General features: G+C 38.3%; 1 pseudogene across 1 annotated transcript; it reads right to left on the bottom strand.

Annotated features, from left to right (window-relative positions):
- Positions 1 to 15,929: 15,929 nt before the first annotated feature.
- On the bottom strand, positions 15,930 to 22,213 carry LOC311297330 (annotated as a pseudogene). Its single transcript has 5 exons — positions 22,131 to 22,213; positions 21,808 to 22,009; positions 16,847 to 16,968; positions 16,107 to 16,672; positions 15,930 to 15,934 (listed from the first exon to the last, which is right to left on the bottom strand). The product of its transcript is annotated as an uncharacterized misc_RNA (transcript).
- Positions 22,214 to 22,795: the final 582 nt, after the last annotated feature.

Below are 22,795 nucleotides of genomic sequence, written 5' to 3'. Positions count from 1 at the left end.
TGTGATTGGTTAGGAATTAATTTCAAATTGATGCCTAACTGTGATTGGTTAGGAATTCATTTCAAATTTCTTGGGTTGCCTGCAATTTTTTTTTACACAGGTCACTAGGCTAAATTGATTTTATTATTATTGTTGTTCATATTATCATCATTATTGTATACTAATAATAATTACTGCGTTTGTCTGACAGCTGCACTGTTATGAAGCATATACAATTCTAACATCAATGTGCTGATAAAACAGCTATTGTCAGGTGGTTGACGTATGCTATACAGATGTTGATTACTGTTATGCTGTCACTATTCATTAGTCGCTGACAAACTGCTGTATTGTGACTTAGGAGATTTTGATCATTACCCAAAGGCACATAAAGAGGTAGTTCACATTTCACCCACACATTTTTTGCTGTTCCATAATGTAGATCATCCCAATTTGAACCATAAAGTATTTTCTCTTGTGAGAACACCTTACTGGGAATGTGCTGCTCCAAAATGAATATACACCTGGAAACAACATAATTTTGAGCAGCAACCCAGCTGATATATTTATATTAAAAAAATGCAAAACAACCAAGGTGGTTTAGGATTCATTAAATAATTGTAGAAATAAGTATAAACCATTAATAAAACCCAAATGTGTGTTGTTGTGCGCACAACAGTCTTTTAGTTGCTTGCTTGCAGGTAGTTGATTCGTTTTAGATCAGCACACTCCTGGTGAAGTCGAGCTTGTTCTTCTGACAGGGAACACACTGGGTCAACTTGATCTATTACACTTGCATGGACCAGAAAATCTATGGATAATCTGAACTATCACCTTAAATAAAATAAAGAGCCATGCTTACAGGAAGTTTGACGTTTACTAGGTCACAAAGACTTCAGTCTGTATTATACATAAGTATGAGATTTATCTTACCCAACACCACAACTGAAATCATATCAAATATGTCTAATGTTGCCTGTATCCTATTTTAGATGTATATACATTAGCATGCTGACGTTTTTGTTTTGGTTAGTAACCATGATGTGCAGTCAACAAAACAACAACATCTAATAATGGAATGTTGTTTGTCTAGATGTTAACATTGTGACATAGCTGGGTTTAGACCACCACACCTCACAACAATTTAGAAGTGAGATTGTGACCCAACAACACATTCATTCACATTTAGTGTTTGACATAAATATGACGTTAGCTTGAGACGTTGGCACTGTGTTGTATTTTACAACACAACTTAAAACCAAGAAAATATCTAGGTGTATGTAGCAGATGTTGATGTTGGAAAGATGTTGAATATATGTTACTTTACAACACAACTTAAAAACCCCAAAAATATCAGTGTCTAATGATGTCAGAATTTCATGTTGTGTGGATGTTAACATTGTTGTTTAGGTGACGTTGGGTTTTGGTCACCATACCTCATGACGAAATTTCAGTGTTTGACGTGAATATGACGTTGGCTTGACGTTTGATTTTGGTAAGTTAATGTCACAAGTAAATTGTAAAATGTCACATCTAATAATGTTAGAATTTGATGCTGTGTGGATGTTACCATAATGACATCAAGAAGGCGTTGCGGTTTGGTCAACATACCTCACGACTAAATGTCAGTATTTGATGTCAATATGATGTTAAGGAGACCTTGGGTTTTGGTCATCATATACCTCATGACTAACTGTCAGTTTTTGACGTCAGTAGGACGTTATCTTGAGGATTTTGGATATCTGTTGGATTTTGATTAGTTAATATCACAACCTAAAACCAACAAAACTTCAACGTCTAATGATGTTCGAATTTGACCTTGTGTGGACGTTACCATTACAACGTTAAGGAGACTTTGGGTTTTGGTTACCATGCTAGAGGTCTTCACGGGTGCACTTTGATTCGAAAACTCGAGTTTGGGTCTAAAACTTAAACGAGTGCCTTGGACACAGGTCGGGTTCGGTATTAGTGGCCTCGGGTCTCTGGCATCTAAATGTGCTTTTTCAATATGGACCTGAGAAGACCCGAATCCTTTTAAACTGTCAGGCATTTAACAAAACTTTATTAGCTATTTAAAACAATTCTATTACAGCGTTATTAAGTTCTGAATCCGCACTTCTACATGCAATGGACTCTACATAAGGTTGCTTGCGCATTTAGACGTTGCTCCACTTTTTTGCCTACCGTTCCAACGATCATCATAAGGTCAGGTATAAGATACAATTAAGTTATAGGATGTACTGAAGTTATAGTGATGAATAATTGACATTTCAGCACTTTGCACGTACTTGTGCGTTCATGTCAAGTGCAATTTTGAGAAATGTGTATAGAAAAGGAACAAATGTTTGTAACCTTGAACACAGAAATCCATTGTAACTATGAGATCCATCAGGCAAAGGCACTCGCTTCATTACACTGCGTGTTCATGTAGGGATTCAAATAAATATATGAATAATGGAGCAGCGGCCAAATAAGTCAGCAAGACACTGGGATTCTTCTTGACAGACTTTGCTGTGTACACGTCAGTGCCATTTATGTTTGGGTCCAGTCAGGTTAGGAAAGAAATGCTGTCGGGTTGGGTCGGACTCGGATCTGACTCGGGTTGTGTTTTTCTTTAAATAATAATAATAATAATAATAATTCGTTACATTTTTATAGTGCTTTTTCTGAGACCTCAAAGCGCTTTACATAGAAGGGGGGAATCTCCTCAACCACCACCAATGTGCAGCATCCACTTGGATGATGCGACGGCAGCCATATTGCGCCAGAACGCCCACCACACACCAGCTTACTGGTGGAGAGGAGACAGTGATGAAGCCAATCAGTATATGGGGATGATTAGGAGGCCATGATGGACAGGGGCCAAGGGGCAAATTTGGCCAGGATGCTGGCCAAATAATAAATAAAATTATTTATGCACGTCAGGTTCGGGTAAGAAGTGATTTGGGTCGGGTACAGATTTTAGGATCCAAGAAGACCTCTACACCAAACCTCACAACTAAATTCCAGTGTTTTTTACGTCAATCTGACGTTGTCTTGGAACAATTGGCTTGACGTTGAATTTTGGTTAGAAAATCCCCCAACCTAAAATCAACAAAATATCAACGTCTAATGATGTTGAATGATGCTAAAAAACTCGGAGGCAGCCCTTATTCCACGTATTTTTGAACTAGCAGGCCATTCTGGGTTGAGCGAGCGACCCTGAGCGGAATGAGCGAGCGGAGCGGAATATTCAGAAATGCGCTCTCCACTCACGTGCTCTGAACGTAACAAAGCATGACAAATTAAAACTTGATTTCATTTTCTCCGTAGCTTGAACACTCACTTCATTAGGCATAAGAGAGTTAGTTAACGCTGTCCATTTATTTATTTTTATTTCACGTTTTTAATGTACAATATTATGTAAGTTCACAGCCCCCCACTTGGCCCACCCCCCTTCCCGCGCTACTGACCACAAACTAAAACCAACAAAATATCAACGTCTAATGATGTTAGAATTTAATGTTGTGTGGACGTTGCCATTACGACGTTAAGATGACGTTGGGGTTTGGTCACCATACCTCAGACTGAATGTCAGTGTTTGACGGAAATATGACGTTGTCAGGAGACGTTGGCTTGACGTAGTATTTTGGTTAGTTAATACCACAACCTAAAACCAACAAAATATCAACGTCTAATGATGTTAGAATTTGATGTTGTCTGGACGTTGCCATTACGACGTTAAGATGACGTTGGGGTTTGGTCACCATACCTCAGACTGAATGTCAGTGTTTGACGGAAATATGACATTGTCAGGAGACGTTGGCTTGACGTTGTATTTTGGTTAGTTACTACCACAACCTAAAACCAACAAAATATCAACGTCTAATGATGTTAGAATTTGATGTTGTCTGGACGTTGCCATTACGACGTTAAGATGACGTTGGGGTTTGGTCACCATACCTCACGACTAAATGTTAGTGTTTGACGCAAATCTGACGTTGTCAGGAGACGTTGGCTTGACGTTGTATTTTGGTTAGTTAATACTACAACCTAAAACCAACAAAATATCAACGTCTAATGGTGTTAGAATTTGATGTTGTCTGGACGTTGCCATTACGACGTTAAGATGACGTTGGGGTTTGGTCACCATACCTCACGACTCAATGTCAGTGTTTGACGGAAATATGACGTTGTCAGGAGATGTTGGCTTGACGTAGTATTTTGGTTAGTTAATACCACAACCTAAAACCAACAAAATATCAACGTCTAATGATGTTAGAATTTGATGTTGTCTGGACGTTGCCATTACGACGTTAAGATGACTTTGGGGTTTGCTCACCATACCTCACGACTCAATGTCAGTGTTTGACGGAAATATGACGTTGTCAGGAGATGTTGGCTTGACGTAGTATTTTGGTTAGTTAATACCACAACCTAAAACCAACAAAATATCAACGTCTAATGATGTTAGAATTTGATGTTGTCTGGACGTTGCCATTACGACGTTAAGATGACTTTGGGGTTTGCTCACCATACCTCACGACTCAATGTCAGTGTTTGACGGAAATATGACGTTGTCAGGAGACGTTGGCTTGACGTAGTATTTTGGTTAGTTAATACCACAACCTAAAACCAACAAAATATCAACGTCTAATGATGTTAGAATGTGATGTTGTGTGGACGTTGCCATTACGACGTTAAGATGACGTTGGGGTTTGGTCACCATACCTCAGACTGAATGTCAGTGTTTGACGGAAATATGACGTTGTCAGGAGACGTTGGCTTGACGTAGTATTTTGGTTAGTTAATACCACAACCTAAAACCAACAAAATATCAACGTCTAATGATGTTAGAATTTGATGTTGTCTGGACGTTGCCATTACGACGTTAAGATGACGTTGGGGTTTGGTCACCATACCTCAGACTGAATGTCAGTGTTTGACGGAAATATGACATTGTCAGGAGACGTTGGCTTGACGTTGTATTTTGGTTAGTTACTACCACAACCTAAAACCAACAAAATATCAACGTCTAATGATGTTAGAATTTGATGTTGTCTGGACGTTGCCATTACGACGTTAAGATGACGTTGGGGTTTGGTCACCATACCTCACGACTAAATGTTAGTGTTTGACGCAAATCTGACGTTGTCAGGAGACGTTGGCTTGACGTTGTATTTTGGTTAGTTAATACTACAACCTAAAACCAACAAAATATCAACGTCTAATGGTGTTAGAATTTGATGTTGTCTGGACGTTGCCATTACGACGTTAAGATGACGTTGGGGTTTGGTCACCATACCTCACGACTAAATGTCAGTGTTTGACGCAAATCTGACGTTGTCAGGAGACGTTGGCTTGACGTTGTATTTTGGTTAGTTAATACCACAACCTAAAACCAACAAAATATCAACGTCTAATGATGTTAGAATTTGATGTTGTCTGGACGTTGCCATTACGACGTAAAGATGACGTTGGGGTTTGGTCACCATACCTCAGACTGAATGTCAGTGTTTGACGGAAATATGACGTTGTCAGGAGATGTTGGCTTGACGTAGTATTTTGGTTAGTTAATACCACAACCTAAAACCAACAAAATATCAACGTCTAATGATGTTAGAATTTGATGTTGTCTGGACGTTGCCATTACGACGTTAAGATGACTTTGGGGTTTGCTCACCATACCTCACGACTCAATGTCAGTGTTTGACGGAAATATGACGTTGTCAGGAGACGTTGGCTTGACGTAGTATTTTGGTTAGTTAATACCACAACCTAAAACCAACAAAATATCAACGTCTAATGATGTTAGAATGTGATGTTGTGTGGACGTTGCCATTACGACGTTAAGATGACGTTGGGGTTTGGTCACCATACCTCAGACTGAATGTCAGTGTTTGACGGAAATATGACGTTGTCAGGAGACGTTGGCTTGACGTAGTATTTTGGTTAGTTAATACCACAACCTAAAACCAACAAAATATCAACGTCTAATGATGTTAGAATTTGATGTTGTCTGGACGTTGCCATTACGACGTTAAGATGACGTTGGGGTTTGGTCACCATACCTCAGACTGAATGTCAGTGTTTGACGGAAATATGACATTGTCAGGAGACGTTGGCTTGACGTTGTATTTTGGTTAGTTACTACCACAACCTAAAACCAACAAAATATCAACGTCTAATGATGTTAGAATTTGATGTTGTCTGGACGTTGCCATTACGACGTTAAGATGACGTTGGGGTTTGGTCACCATACCTCACGACTAAATGTTAGTGTTTGACGCAAATCTGACGTTGTCAGGAGATGTTGGCTTGACGTTGTATTTTGGTTAGTTAATACTACAACCTAAAACCAACAAAATATCAACGTCTAATGGTGTTAGAATTTGATGTTGTCTGGACGTTGCCATTACGACGTTAAGATGACGTTGGGGTTTGGTCACCATACCTCACGACTAAATGTCAGTGTTTGACGCAAATCTGACGTTGTCAGGAGACGTTGGCTTGACGTTGTATTTTGGTTAGTTAATACCACAACCTAAAACCAACAAAATATCAACGTCTAATGATGTTAGAATTTGATGTTGTCTGGACGTTGCCATTACGACGTAAAGATGACGTTGGGGTTTGGTCACCATACCTCAGACTGAATGTCAGTGTTTGACGCAAATCTGACGTTGTCAGGAGACGTTGGCTTGACGTTGTATTTTGGTTAGTTACAGTTTTTCTCGATTGCTTAAACACATTTCTTGAAACTATGCCTCATATTCTCAAAACAGTAAACACAAATCCATAACGTCTCACCCAATTCCCCAAACATCCTATTTTCAGGTCAAAATGAAGCTCTACACTCAAAACCATTCACTCTTGCTGAAAAACCAAACTTTGCCCTCACACTGGACACACAAGCCCTCAAAATCACACACACTACAACATAGTCTAACACACTGGTGCAATAAATTCAAAACAACATTTCCAAAACTGGTAAGTTATGTTACTTGTGGTTCCCCGCCTCACAAACCTTTTCACATGATGAACACAAAAGACACAACCAATGGATACACTGGCACATTTTTATTCATTCATGTACTACACAGTACAACACACACACACACACACACACACACAAAATTATATATTTTTTTACTCTCTCCTCTAATTTTTTTTTACAGTATTTACTTACTTACAGTAAGATGTGTGTGACCATCATATGACAGTAAAAGAGCACACACAAAACCTTATTCTTTGTGGAATTGTATTGGAATGGTAAAGAGTGTTAGTAGGTGACAGGAGGGCCTCGATCCACTCAAGGAGACAATATGATGAACACGTCTAAGAATGTTCCACGTATGGTTGAAATACCATCATTTGCCTAGAAAGATAACATTCTGGGAGTCAAGACTATAAAGGATGAAGGATGGCCAACCTTCACTGTTACACTCTGCAGCCACTCTGTGACTGTACGACTGCTGGCCTTTTCTTGCAAGAAAATACACCTCATCAAAGACTATTGGAGATGTTTGTCTTTTATTCAGTGATAGAATTACATTTACATTTTACATTTATTCATTTAGCTGAATTCTGTTTGCCACCACACCTCCCTGAAGGCTCTCGAGGCGACAGTAAAGCGACTCAAATTTGGCCTTACTCGTAGCCCAGCCTCCCTCATAGTCATACCATTGACAAAGACATGGGCAACTAGAGTGGCTTGAATTTCATCTGAGACTGCTTGTCTTCTTGTCCTTCGTCGTCGTCCTCCTCCTCCTCCTTATCCCTCCTCGATCTCTTCCTTCATGTCTTTCTGGATCCATTGTTCCAAAACTCAATAAACTGATTTGGGCCCTTTTATCTATCTATTGAAGGATCGGATTGATGTGTGTTAAATTTTGACTCTTAGTGTTTCCACCTGGGTAATTGTGTGCTAACTGAGCTGAAGCTGTGCTAACTTGAGTGAACAATATTGAGTGCTAGTGCTTTATACATGACAACATGGTCTAGGCAATGAGAAATGAAGGGATTTGTGTGTAGAGTTTTGCAGTGACAGTTCAACAAATTTGACTCATGTGTCAAAACAGGGAATAGTGTTTATAGTTTAGTGAAATGGGTGTGCTTTTTGATAAATGGCATTATGGTTTTGAAATTTTAGTTCAAAAACCTGGTTATAGTGTTTAAGCAATCGAGAAAAACTGTAATACTACAACCTAAAACCAACAAAATATCAACGTCTAATGGTGTTAGAATTTGATGTTGTGTGGACGTTGCCATTACGACGTTAAGATGACGTTGGGGTTTGGTCACCATACCTCACGACTAAATGTCAGTGTTTGACGCAAATGTGACGTTGTCAGGAGACGTTGGCTTGACGTTGTATTTTGGTTAGTAAATACCACAACCTAAAACCAACACAACTTCTACGTCTAATGATGTTAGAATTTGACGTTGTGTGGACGTTACCATTGTGACGTCATAGAGACGTTGGATTTTGGTAACTTTACAACACAACCTAAAAACAACAAAATATCAACTTCAGCTGACGTCGGTATTGGACGTCAGCTTAACGTTGACATTAGACGTTGAGGTGATGTTGGATTCTATTCATCCGACGTCGCAACCAAAATTCAACCGAATATCAACGTCATATGATGTTGTGTGCCAGCTGGGAAGCGCTCTTAAGAGCTAAGATACATCGTTATCGTGAAACCTGGCCCAAGTTATGTTGCTTGTGATCCCCCAACCCCCCCCCCCCCCCTTTTTTTTTCTCTCCTCTAAATTTTTTTTGTATATTTACTTACAATAAGATGTGTGTGACCATCATATGACAGTATATGTCGTATGAAATTGAAATTAACTTAATTTGAAATTGTATTGGAATGGTAAAGAGTGTGGGTACATGACAGGAGGGCCTCCACTCAAGGAGACAATATGATGGACACGTCTAAGAATGTTCCACATATGGTTGAAATACCATCATTGGCCTAGACAGATAACGTTCTGGGAGTCAAGACTATAAAGGAGAAAGGATGCCCTCCCTTCACTGTCACACTCTGCAGCCACTCTGTGTGACTGTACGACTGCTGGCCTTTTCTTGCAAGAAAATAAACCTCATCAAAGACTATTGGAAATGTTTGTCTCTTATTCAGCGATAGAATTTTGTTTGCCACCACTCCTCCCTGAAGGTTCTCGAGGCGATGGTAAAGCGACTCAAATTTGGCATTACTCGTAGTCCAGCCTCCCTCATAGTCATACCATTGACAAAGACATGGGCAACTAGAGTGGCTTGAATTTCATCTGAGACTGCTTGTCTTCTTGCCCTTCGTCCTCCTCCTCCTTATCCCTCCTTGATCTCTTCCTTCATGTCTTTCTGGATCTATTGTTCCAAAACTCAATAAACTGATTTGGGCCCTTTTATCTATCTATTGAAGGATCTGATTGATGTGTGTTCAATTTTAACTCTTAGTGTTTCCACCTGGGTAATTGTGTGCTAACTGAGCTGAAGCTGTGCTGACTTGAGTGAACAATATTGAATGCTAGTGCTTTCTATATGACAACATGGTCTAGGCAATGAGAAATGAAGGAATTTGTGTGTAGAGTTTTGCAGTGACAGTTCAACAAATCTGACTCATGTGTCAAAACAGGGAATAGTGTTTATAGATTAGTGAAATGGGTGTGCTTTTTGATAAATGGCATTATGGTTTTGAAATTTTAGTTCAAAAGCCTGGTTATAGTGTCAATCAGAGAAAAACTGTAGTAATTCCTCCAACAACTCTAAAAACTGTCATGGGTTTCTCCAATAAAGCTATCCAAGGAAACGGATTTAAGGCAGGCAATTGCCTTAGGCCCCAAATAATGCACAGGAACATAAATATGAAAATGAATTATTTAATTATTATTTTATTTAATTATTTAATAATTAACAATGTTAAGTAATTGTAGGCCTAATTGCAGTCACATTGCATACAATCTTTTCATCTTCTTTCATCTTCTTTCATACAATTATCTTTTTTTTCTTTCTTTTTTTCACTCCCTCAGCCATTGCATTAAAACATAGATCAGATTATCTGAGTTATATTTAAAACTATCCTTGCTCTTCTAAGCTTTATAATGGGAGTGAATGGAGGGTGAGATTTTGAAGGCCAAAAAAAAAATGCACACATACATCATAAAAGTAATCCATACGTCTCCATGGGTTAATAAAGGCCTTCAGAAGCAAAGCGATGCGTTTGTGTAAGAAAAAAAAAAGGTTTTCTGTGTTTCTGTGTTCGTCAATACGTCATGCCGTCTGCCGGAAGCTATATTATCTGATAAAGTTTTAAATATGGATATGTTTCTTATAAAAACACATCGCTTTGCTTCAGAAGGCCTTTATCAATATCTCGCCCCCCCATTCACTCCCATTATAAAGCTTGGAAGAACCAGAATATTTTTAAATGTAACTCTGATTGTGTTAGTCTGAAAGAAGAAAGTCATAGGATGGCTTGAGGGTGAGTAAATCATCATGGTATAATTTAAATTTTTGGTTGAACTATCCCTTTAGTTATTTTTTTGGTAATTAACTGCCAAGGAAATATAACACAAAATATAGCATTGTATGTTATTTAATTTTTGTACTTAGCTTGGGTTCATTTACAGTCTCAGTTCTAATAATCTCCTGTTTAACATTCAGTCAGTGTCTTTGAACTGAAAGCAACTGTTGTCTTTTACACCAATGCCTCTGTGACGCCTCTACCTCCAGTGTGAGGATGACGGCTGGATTGGCATTTTTTGTATATCGTGGACTTTAGCTGGTATGATGTCTTTGTCTGTGTACAAGTTGCCAAAGAAGAATATGCTCTTCTGCTTGATGATATATGTGTCACTGTTAAACACCAGACATGTTTCCACAGCTCTTTCCATCAGGCTTATCAGACTCGAGGAATAATGTTTTTTCTTCACTGGTCACGAACACTCATGCGGATTATTCTATAGTTGTTCACCTCCAAAACTCACCTAAACCAGCAAAGCATTTCATTTATGTCTCAAAATAAGCTCGATCCAGCATAACACTGCCATCAAATCTCACTCAGAAAGCACATTGTCACTCATAACTCATTGTCCTATAACAATTAATAATATGATTTATTAATATTATCAATTAAGAATATTTCAATAATGATGAACTTTTAGTTTTTGATTTATTTTGATATTTTTATTTACTTATCGTAGGTGTTTATATTTTAGCCCTGATGGTATGGTTTTCTCGGGAAATTGCATACATACGTCACTCGTCTGTGTGTGTCTCATATCCATAAATATAGAAAAGTTGCTTCGGCTACTTTAATGTGTGGTGTGGGAGTGGAATAGGTCTCATTGAGCGAGAAAGGTTGATATGGAGCAGCTAAATCTAAAATCTTCAGGGAAACATCTGTTAAAAATATGTGTGTGGGGGGGGGGAGGAGAGACACAAAGTAGCGTGTCTATTAATGGGTAAAGCTACTGTAATGTCTTCAGCTAGTCAGCTTGAGATTCTTTCCATCTAAACTGGTTTTATCTCTTAAGTCTAGTGAATGTTTTATGAGCTGTAGGAGAGACATATTCATCTGCACCAAGCGTGCCACACAAGCCCTGAAAAGTGAAGCCAAAACGTCTCGATCGCCTCCTGGTGACCGGTCCTAGTATAGGTCATAAGCCCCGCCTCCCCGTGTTATTCAACGGGACGTGAGACCAACTAAACAATTAAATTACACTTCAAATATCTTTTTTCCAAAGGTGGTTTCTTTCATTTGCTGTCATTTTTATCACGCTGATGTAAGTTCAAGTGTCTGTTTCAAAAATAAGTTTGTTTTTAGTTAGTTACATGATGCTATAAAAACGGTGGTGTAACATCATGATTGACAGCTGTGATTGACAGGTTCTCTGAGCGAAGTTGTCACTGAAGTACCAACGGACATTTTTTTCGGGATCTTCAGAGGACTGAGGAGATTGTATTTATTTTATTTTAACAAGCCTCTTGTCGTACTGCAATACATTTTTTAAAAAGTGCACTCAGGGAGAGTGAATTCTGAGAGAGTGAGGGCGGATCGTTGATTTCGCTGCTTTACTTCCTGCTCACTACTGCAGGTCTGGTCCCGAGATCGCTACTGCGCAGGTCTGGTCCCGAGATCGCTACTGCGCAGACTCAAGTTCCAAGATGTCAGCGCCATATCGGGACACTGGCGGCTTCAGTTCTCACCAATGGAAGAGAGCGAAGGCGCGTCGTCCATCTTTTTTTTACAGTCTATGATCTGCACAGTCACGCAGAGCCGAAGCATAAGCAATGTTCTTCTGCAAAATGCTTGTTTTGAACCGCTAGAGGGCCAAAATGTACATAGTGTACCTTTACAAATATTTGCATATGAAGCTCCTCCTCAGTGAGAACCTACAACAAATACAACACACACACACACACACACACACACACACACATGCACAAAACATATACAAAAAAAAAAGAAAAAAAAGAAGCATTCTGGCTGTTAGGAGTTGGGTATTGTTTAGATGTTAATGAATGTACAGTGTCTATTATTATAAACGACTTTTGGTCATCAGGGAAAAACAGCTGCATTCGGCATACTGTGGATTTGGAAATTAAGAAATGTCTTAACACAGTATCTTTACATGTCTAATGCAGCAAAGTTCTTAAAGGTCCCATTCCATGGATTATTTTTATTATTTTATAATGTTTCCAGGGGTGCCCTTATAATGTTAGTATGTTTTTTAGATCAAAAATTGTTATAATTTAGAAATAAAAGGCATATTTCCTAGCCTGATTTCATTCCCTGGTTTGAACACTCTGTTTGAAGGGGCGTGTCTGCTGTGAGACTTCAGTGTAAACGCCCTCTGCTGTGATTGGCTGACATGCTTGCATATGAAATATCTGGCATTAAATGTGGAACTATCTGGAAAACTTTTACTATTACAGCTATTATACGTTTTTACTATTACAGCTATCTGGATTAACGAATCATGAGAAGTTTTTTAAGTATTTAGATCTATTACCATCACATAAAAGGTTGCAGTGATGAGCACTGAGCAGATGACAGTCTGTTGATCGCGTGAAAGATCTTATCATTGCAACGCAGTTTCTGCACTATCACTAATGATTTCACCAATGCAAACATGAGGCATATAAATACAGTAAGAGCTTCGTTGTGCAGTGTAACAGCGTCATTGATTTCATAACGAGTTTTGGCAAGTGTCCAGATAAACTCGCGCTGTGTGATTGATAGCTTGGGCGATTGGAAAGGGATTGTTCTTTGATCGCTTTCTGTATATATTACAGTTTTTCTCGATTGCTTAAACACATTTCTTGAAACTATGCCTCATATTCTCAAAACAGTAAACACAAATCCATAACGTCTCACCCAATTCCCCAAACATCCTATTTTCAGGTCAAAATGAAGCTCTACACTCAAAACCATTCACACTTGCTGAAAAACCAAACTTTGCCCTCACACTGGACACACAAGCCCTCATAATCACACACACTACAACATAGTCGAACACACTGGTGCAATAAATTCAAAACAACATTTCCAAAACTGGTAAGTTATGTTACTTGTGGTTCCCCGCCTCACAAACCTTTTCACATGATGAACACCAAAGACACAACCAATGGATACACTGGCACATTTTTATTCATTCATGTACTACACAGTACAACACACACACACACACACAAAAAAAATTATATATTTTTTTACTCTCTCCTCTAATTTTTTTTTACAGTATTTACTTACTTACAGTAAGATGTGTGTGACCATCATATGACAGTAAAAGAGCACACACAAAACCTTATTCTAATATGGAATTGTATTGGAATGGTAAAGAGTGTTAGTAGGTGACAGGAGGGCCTCGATCCACTCAAGGAGACAATATGATGAACACGTCTAAGAATGTTCCACGTATGGTTGAAATACCATCATTTGCCTAGAAAGATAACATTCTGTGAGTCAAGACTATAAAGGATGAAGGATGGCCAACCTTCACTGTTACACTCTGCAGCCACTCTGTGACTGTACGACTGCTGGCCTTTTCTTGCAAGAAAATAAACCTCATCAAAGACTATTGGAAATGTTTGTCTTTTATTCAGTGATAGAATTTTGTTTGCCACCACACCTCCCTGAAGGTTCTCAAGGCGACAGTAAAGCGACTCAAATTTGGCCTTACTCGTAGCCCAGCCTCCCTCATAGTCATACCATTGACAAAGACATGGGCAACTAGAGTGGCTTGAATTTCATCTGAGACTGCTTGTCTTCTTGTCCTTCGTCGTCCTCCTCCTCCTCCTCCTTATCCCTCCTCGATCTCTTCCTTCATGTCTTTCTGGATCCATTGTTCCAAAACTCAATAAACTGATTTGGGCCCCTTTATCTATCTATTGAAGGATCTGATTGATGTGTGTTAAATTTTGACTCTTAGTGTTTCCACCTGGGTAATTGTGTGCATGTGTCAAAACAGGGAATAGTGTTTATAGTTTAGTGAAATGGGTGTGCTTTTTGATAAATGGCATTATGGTTTTGAAATTTTAGTTCAAAAGCCTGGTTATAGTGTTTAAGCAATTGAGAAAAACTGTAATCACAGTTTAAGTTAGATTATTTTCATCCTACTAAGAGAAACGAACGATGTGAAGAGTGATCGCTACTTCCATATTAAATCACTACTTACCGCTTGCTGGAATATAGTTGAAATAGTCCCCTTCGTCAGTATGAAACGCTGAGAGAAGTCTGCTTGATATTATTCCAGGTTAGAAAAACAGTCCGTGGTGAAATGGACAGAGCAAACTAACAACTTCGAATTAAACTTTTGCGGTATCCGATTATAGATAAACATCAACCACGTCTGTTGACATTTCGCCATCAATATGCCTGTGTTCCTGTGGGCGGAGGTTACGGTTCTAGTGACATCACTAAAGCAGGATGTAGAGGGGTGTAGTCCAATCCAGCCGTTTTTTGTTGTCAACTTCTGTTAAATAAAATATCTCGCTTGGCATTGAACTTTGAGCTTTATAATTTTACAGATATTATTTATACTCTAACAACAACATTACACACTAACTAAAGTTTGAAACATGGGATCACATAGAACGGGACCTTTAATGTGGAGCACTAAGAAAAGCTGTAGAATTGTTAATAAACTGTGAATGTGAAATTAAGTTGTATTGAGCTAAATGAATTCAAGCTACCATAAGACATGAACTGTAAAAAAAAGTACAGTTTTTTTTATAGATGTTCAGATGAACCTTGTCTGGGGTCATGAAAATGTGATGCTATTCCAGAACCAACAATCACACATCATGTGACTGCATGACTCAAACCACAACCTTCTTGAGACAATAAAATGATTAAAAGCAAAGTGAATAATTATTATTTTATCATTAGAGTTGATATTGCACTGTTATGACAGCTAATAGGCTTTTGGCATTTTTATACTACTTTATACTACGTAGAATTATATCAGTTGATTTTACAATTTGCATTTTTTGTTTTTTTTTACAAAGAGAGATGCAGAACAGATGCAGAAAGAGAGTTCATGTATGAACAGTAACATTCTTGATGCACCATTTAGACAGGCTCATCAGGAGGTGTTTGCCTTGTGCAAGCAGCATTTGTGTTCAGTGTTTGCAATGTGTTGCAGGGCCTTGCAGTCTGTTTGACACTCAGTTTAGTATGTGTGAATGATATGACTACATCACTGTGAGACCACAGGATTAGACATAGCATACACTGCAAGTTTTCAGTCACACTCAACTTCTTCTTCAGAAATATAACTGAATGGAAAAACAAAATATCTTTGGGGCCATTTACATGACACCATGTTCTACTGAATGTGTGAATATTGTCTCTGTGTAAAATACAAAAAGGCACATTTTCTTCCAGGAGTTCAAGGAGTTCAGAACAGGAGTTCAAGAATGATATTGTCTCTGTGTAAAATACAAAAAGGCACATTTGTATTCACACTGCAAGAGTAGAAGAACAGGAGTTCAAGAATGAAGAAAGATTTATTATGCCACAGTTTGATCATTGATAGAAGCATTTTCAAGAAAAGGAAAATTACTTCCCTTTTTTTTTCATTTTTTTTTTCAGGCAGACAGAAATCACTCACAATTTGATTTTCCACACATTTCTGACATTTCATCACATCACTGGTTCTCTTACACTGATAAAGAGGCACTTTCTCATTAATCTTTATAAATTCTTCTCGCAGATTCTTTGTGATGTCCTTATGCCAGATCTTTTGGAAGACAAATGCATTATTTCCATCTTTATTTTTATTTATCCAGTTTGAAAGGCCCTTTAAAATGTTTTCTTTGCTCTGAATGCATGTTTTCACGTAAGGTGAGTTGTACGAATAGAAAACTACACAGGTATTCTGACCTGCCTTTGCTAGAAGTCTGTCCATGGGAGAATTACCTAGAGGATAGAGCAGAACACACTCAGAATTTTCCTCTGGTTTTTTATTTATATCTGGCCATTTTATTTATATTGTAGCAATGACATTGCCTGATGATGTGCATTTCTCTTTTTCAGTGAGTAAACATTTCTCTCCTTTATTGAGCTTATCTTTTACATGTTTTGCATCTTGCTTACTGAACACAGTCTGGATATCAGATCCTTCATCTGTACATTGATCCTGTGGGACACTGATCGCTATTGCATACTGAGCATCAGTTTGCTGCTTGGTCTTCGGCTGGACACTGGAAGACATAAAATAACACAAGGTTATCATAATTCTCAATAAACATTGTATTTGCTTTGTTCCTTGTGCATTTTGATATTCAAACTTAATTCAAATTTGCATGCACTTTACTAATTCAAAAACTGCATATATTGATTCATTTGACTGTAATGTGATGTACAAATGGACCTACTTGTCATACAAATACTGTGTCATTTTAGCCAGGACAGCAGTGTTCACATCGCCCTGAATGCCTTGAACACACAGATGAAGCAGGCAGAGGAAGATGAGACCCCTCAATGGTACTATAGGTGTCTAAAAAGTGAAAACATCACTCATTTCAGCACAAAACTTGAGTTAAATTCATGCAGGAGACCATCTAAAGAAGCAGAGTGTTTAAAAGAAAAGAAAGTTAATTTATTGACGTGAAACTTGCCATTGTGACTGATGAATTATGAGGAAGAAGATTATTATATTTTAAGAGCTGCAGTGCAGTTGTTTCTTTCCTGGTAGTGCTTATGAGGAAATAAGGCATATATTGGGACCCAATTGTAAGTTTATAATTCACAAATTCTATTAGTGTTTAACCATTAGTGCATGGGTGGCATTGTGTGGTTCACACTTGTTTAATGATAGCTGATAATTGGTCACACTTTCTGCACTGATTTTGAGAATTCTGCAGAGTGTAAATGTGTTAAACTTTAAACATAGCTGTGTTACCAACACTGTTGTTTTTTTTAGTCTGCGGGTTGAAGCGACCCCCTCAAGGCAATGCGATTTTTACCCCTAAAACGTGATTTTTTTTTTTTACCGGGGAACCCCCGGAATGCGGGCTTGTTTTGGTCATGATTGGGCGGGTTTTGAATTGCAATTGGGCTGGTTTTATTACGCAAACCTGGCAACCCTGGCGTTAAACAGAGCTAACCGCACTACAGCTAAAACTAGGGGTGCTTCGATTGATTAGCTACAGATCGCTATTGGCCGATAACCGCTTCTAATGACTCAATCGCAGTCTCTCAATTTGCATATCTCAGAAACTGATCTGAAGCTAAAGATGTAAAAAAAAGGCAATTGTCTGCTGTGAGAGGTATGGCCAACCCGATCTAACTGGAAAATGTAACTATTTTTTGAGTTCATACGATTTGAATCATACAAAAACATCGAATTTTTAAAATAAACTCACCGCTAAAAGACCACCGCTTACCCCGCCCCTAAACGTATCCATAATTTGGGTTTAAACAGATCGTAGATATAGGCCTATGCGCAAGTGAGATCGTACGAATAAATACGAATTAGTCACTAATTAAGCAAAACATAAATAGTTACAAATTGCTGTGGATAGGTATGGCATATATGACATGTTTGCAGCGGTGTCTAATAATGATAAATCTGAAGGTGATGTACAATTCCTACAACATAATTAAGTAACTTTTGACAAATCAGTAATTTGAAGACTTTCTGTGAGAAGTTATCTCACAAACAGTGTGAGTGAAGCAGCACTCTCACTCTCAAAATGCACTAATGGCTTGACATCACCACATGACGTCTACACTAAGCGAGCTGGACAGTTGACGGAATTGTCACTTGCACAATCAGGGCAGTGTCACATCGTCACTAATGTTTATAATATGCACATCTTTTTAAATCTCGCCAATTTAAAGATTCAAACATTTTTAAACCATTCAGCACTTGCGTATTCTCTGAGAGATGGTGCACACATACACCCTCAAAGCGTAAACAGTTGAGAAAGAAAACGCATGTGTAACAGTATATTGGATCCGTGCTTTGGTCTTAAAGTGACAGCAGCCTAATATACCTAATGCATCATTAATGTTAATGAAACAATAGAAGACAAAGCGAAAATCACTCACTGCTCTTGACTGAACCACTTTTGTAACTTTAATTGTAAGGATCAATCTGTATTTAATTTATTCAGGGAAGATTATACAGTGTTATTTTACATTTGATCCTTTATTCAATTTGTGTAGTATTTTTTGCCTGAATACTGCTGTTAGACTTAACTGAACTGTTTATTTTAGTGATAACTTTAATAAGCTATTGCATTTATTTGTGCTACTGCTCCTCCCAACTCCCCTCGCAAAAAAAAAAAAAAAAATCCCCCCCAAATGAGTCACTTAAGCCTTTGATGTGTACGATCATACCGGTGTGATAAGAACGTTCAGTGCATGATAAACTGCTAGTGCAAACATGCTTTCGCGCTTTGGCTGGCGCTGAGCCAGAGACGGATGCACTCAGTGCTGTCATGTCACAACTATTTATAGTGATACACATAAGTACTTGCAAAACAATACATTTACAATTTGTAAATATGTCTATGGAAGCGACGATAACAATCCATTCAAATATAAATATATTATTCATATCAGATACACATTGTGTAACTATAACGTATACTCTATTCTTCTCCCAGTTCACCGGCCACTTACTTTCATGCATTTTGAGAGAAGTGGATGAATTGATGTGTTGTAAATCTGGCAGATATGATTCTCTGAACTGCGGGTCAAACTAACATGGCATCACGCATTATAGATCATCTAATATTATCATTAGAAAGGTTTTAAACCACAAAACACATTCACTTACACATTCAGTGGGGAGAACAAGTATTTGATACACTGCCGATTTTGCAGGTTTTCCCACTTACAAAGCATGTAGAAGTCTGTAATTTTTATCATAGGTACACTTCAACTGTGAGTGACGGAATCTAAAACAAAAATCCAGAAAATCACATTGTATGATTTTTAAGTAATTAATTTACAAAAAAATCATTTAAAGGATCTGGACCTTCTCAGACCATAGATTCACAAGATACATCATATGTGGTATATTGACATTCTTAGAGAACTTTCAGAGACTTGAATCAGGGGGAAAAGAAGTGTTTGAGCTCAGCTTTTTTCTCATGAGGAAATCACCAACAACACATTTTCAGGAAAAGAATAAGTGATAACTTATAATTGAGCAGCCAGAAAGGCTCGACCTTCTTATTATTTTCCACACATTTTTACATCCCATCACATCAGTTTTGTTACACCAATAAAAAGGCACTTTCTCATCAATCTTTTGGAAATCTTTTGCCAGATCCTTCCTCCAGTTGTCTTTGTGCCAGATATTTTCAAAGACAAAAACATTCATTCCATCTTTTCGCAGCCTAGATTTATCCAGTTTGAAAGACCTGGCAAAATATTGTCATCTCTCTGAATGCACCTCGTCACACAAGGTGAGTTGTACGAACAGAAAACTACACAGCTATTCTGATCTGTCTTTGCTAGAAGTTTGTCCGTTGGAGAATTACCTGTGTACCAGTCAAGATTCTATTTAAAGACATGCAAATGATTTGGTGAATGGTTGAAGTGTGAATCTTCTCAGTGCTCACTATGTGTGAAGTTTCCACTCACACTGATCTTTCTAGAAAATAGTCCATAGTTTAACCACACACTTTAATAAAACAGAACTGTCCTCTTTAAATTGTCTGTGATGTGAAGTCATAGAGTCCTGCAAAGATCACCATGAAAAATCTTTTGTTACCTGTTATGATTACCAAAATCCCTCAACGCTGTTGTGCTAACCATAACTATTAAAGTTAACATAAGAATTTAACTCCAACCAGTGGAACACACACACTTTTAGCTATTAGATTAGCCTTTAATTTGATATAGCACTTAATGTGTTGATTCCATTGATAAGATTACTTCTCTATATGATTCAATATCTGTAGTTGTTGCTTTTTCTTGGTCATCTAATAATGCCATTTACAGTTTTTTACAATCACTTTGCTACTATTTTCAGAACCTTGATATCATTTTTCAAAACTCTAGCCACAAAACTCAAAACGGTTATCACTTGTAACACAGGCTGTCTAATGTTCAAAACATTGCATTGAGCATTCACATCTTTAAAGAAATCTTGCACAATCATTCGTTCAAAAAACAAATTTACTGTGAAATACCATTGAAACACCATTGAAACATAACTATAGATCACGCACACACAAGCAACCAAAAGTTTCACTGTGTCATTGTTCGTACAATCATTAAATATTGTAGAACAAAATAGGTGATACAGGTTTCATTATGGTACTACATGTACAGTAAATAAATCTCTGTAAAAGCACTGCAGTATTAGAGAGAATACTACAGACACAGTGGAATCACTGAACAAAGTTTGTAATATATTGATTATAAACACTACAGTACAATCACAACATAGGTTTATTTGAATCAAAGCAAAAATAATTAGCTATGAAATAGAAAAGACAGTACTGTAAAACATCAAATGCAGTGTTCCTCAACTTGCTTGTACTGTAAGAAACAAAACAGGAGTGATTACTGTACTTCTACATTGTCATCAACTCTGTGTTGTGGATTTGGCCACAGGTTCTCATCTACATCACAATGGATGTTTTCATTAGCCAAACATCTTGGAAAAAACCTTCGGGCATGGCGAATCCAGGCCTGGCACTGGTCTGCTGTGATGTCATTGCAGGCGTCATCCATGGCCTGGAGAAGAGTGACTTGTTCATGAGGGTGCCTATCATGAACCTTCCATCTCCAAAAAAAAATTCCTCAATCGAGTTAAGGAAGGGAGAGTATGGGGGTAAATACAGGTTGGTAAATTGTGCATGCGCCTGAAACCATGCTTGCACCACATGAGCTTGATGGAACCTGACATTGTCCCACACAATGACATAGGTCACACCTTCAGCTCTACAAACCTGATCGAGCTCATCAAGAAAGGAGAGCAGCATTATATGGTCCTATATGAGGTCTGAGTCCCACCACACCATCTTCTGATATAGCCGCACACATGGTAATGTTGGCCCCACGTTGTCCAGGTACTTGGATGGTTGCCCGCTGGCCAATGAAATTCCAACCTCTCCTCCTTGTCTTGGCCAGATTACAACCTGCCTCATCCAAATATGAATTTGTGATGGTCGTCATCAGCATCCAGCTCCATCACCCTCTAAAAATACATTTTGGAAAGAGATTTAGAAATTACCGTACAATGTAGAATTTTTGGGAATGTTTTTACAACAGCAATCTTGAAACTGAACTTACTTGAACATACTCAGTCCTCATTTGCTTCACTCTGTCTGCATTTTTCGAAAGGCACACGGTATAGTTGTTTTATAGATACCTGGTGCCTTTTCAGTATGCGTGCAATAGTCAGCAAACTTATGGATCCCACATTGTTGAACATGTCTTCATTGTCCAAGATATGCTGGCAAATTTCTGTAAGGCAAATATCATTTCTGGCCCGAACCAAATCGACCACAGCCTGCTCTTGTTGGTCAGTTAGAATTTTGCCTCTGCCTCCACTATTTGGTCTGGTCACAATTCTACAGGGAACATTAGAGTAAGAAGACACTTGGTCACATCACCTATTCTGTGATACACATTGGTATGCAGTCATTTGACAATTGAGAGTAGCATAATGTTTAGTGCATGCTGATAACTTACCGGTTCTCACTGCAGAAAGTTCTGATTATTGAGGCCACGGTTGACCTGAGGTTTGGTTGTGTCATTGAAGCCACCTCAGTCATTGTCATGCCATTATTTATGACATGGTTTACAACTATTGCCCGAATTTCATTGGACACTATGCTGTTGCTGCCGCTGTCTTGGTCCGTGGCCTTGTCCTCTACCACGTTCCCCCACACCTCTCAAACGAGGCCCACGACCACCTCTCAGAAGTGGTGCCTGTCCTCTGCCATTCCTTTGACCAACACGTCTTCCTCCCACCACTGCTTGACCTCCATTGTGACCTGGATCACCTGCTGGCTCCATGTTACATATCATTATGCTCTTGCAATTCTTCTTCTTCTTCTTCATTTGGTGTTTTATGGCGGTTGGCAAACCAACTTCCGGTGCATTACCGCCACCAACTGGACTGGAGTGTGAAGCACTAATAACAAAAAAAAAAAAACTTAGCCCCTATACTTCAAATTCTCCAACCTACTCCTATTGCTTTAAGATACTTCATTATCGCACTATATATTTTTACTTGTTCTACTTGCTTTCCCAATAGACTTTCCATACTGAATACTACCACACCCAATTTTCTTACTTTCCTCTTAAGTACTAACCTTTCTTTTCCATATTTTAAACATTTTATTAAAACATGT

The sequence above is a fragment of the Rutilus rutilus genome (assembly GCF_951802725.1).
Source record: "Rutilus rutilus genome assembly, chromosome: 9".
NCBI lineage: Eukaryota > Metazoa > Chordata > Actinopteri > Cypriniformes > Leuciscidae > Rutilus > Rutilus rutilus.
Note: the sequence above shows the minus strand (reverse complement) of the source record. Positions and strands in the feature narration are given on the sequence as shown.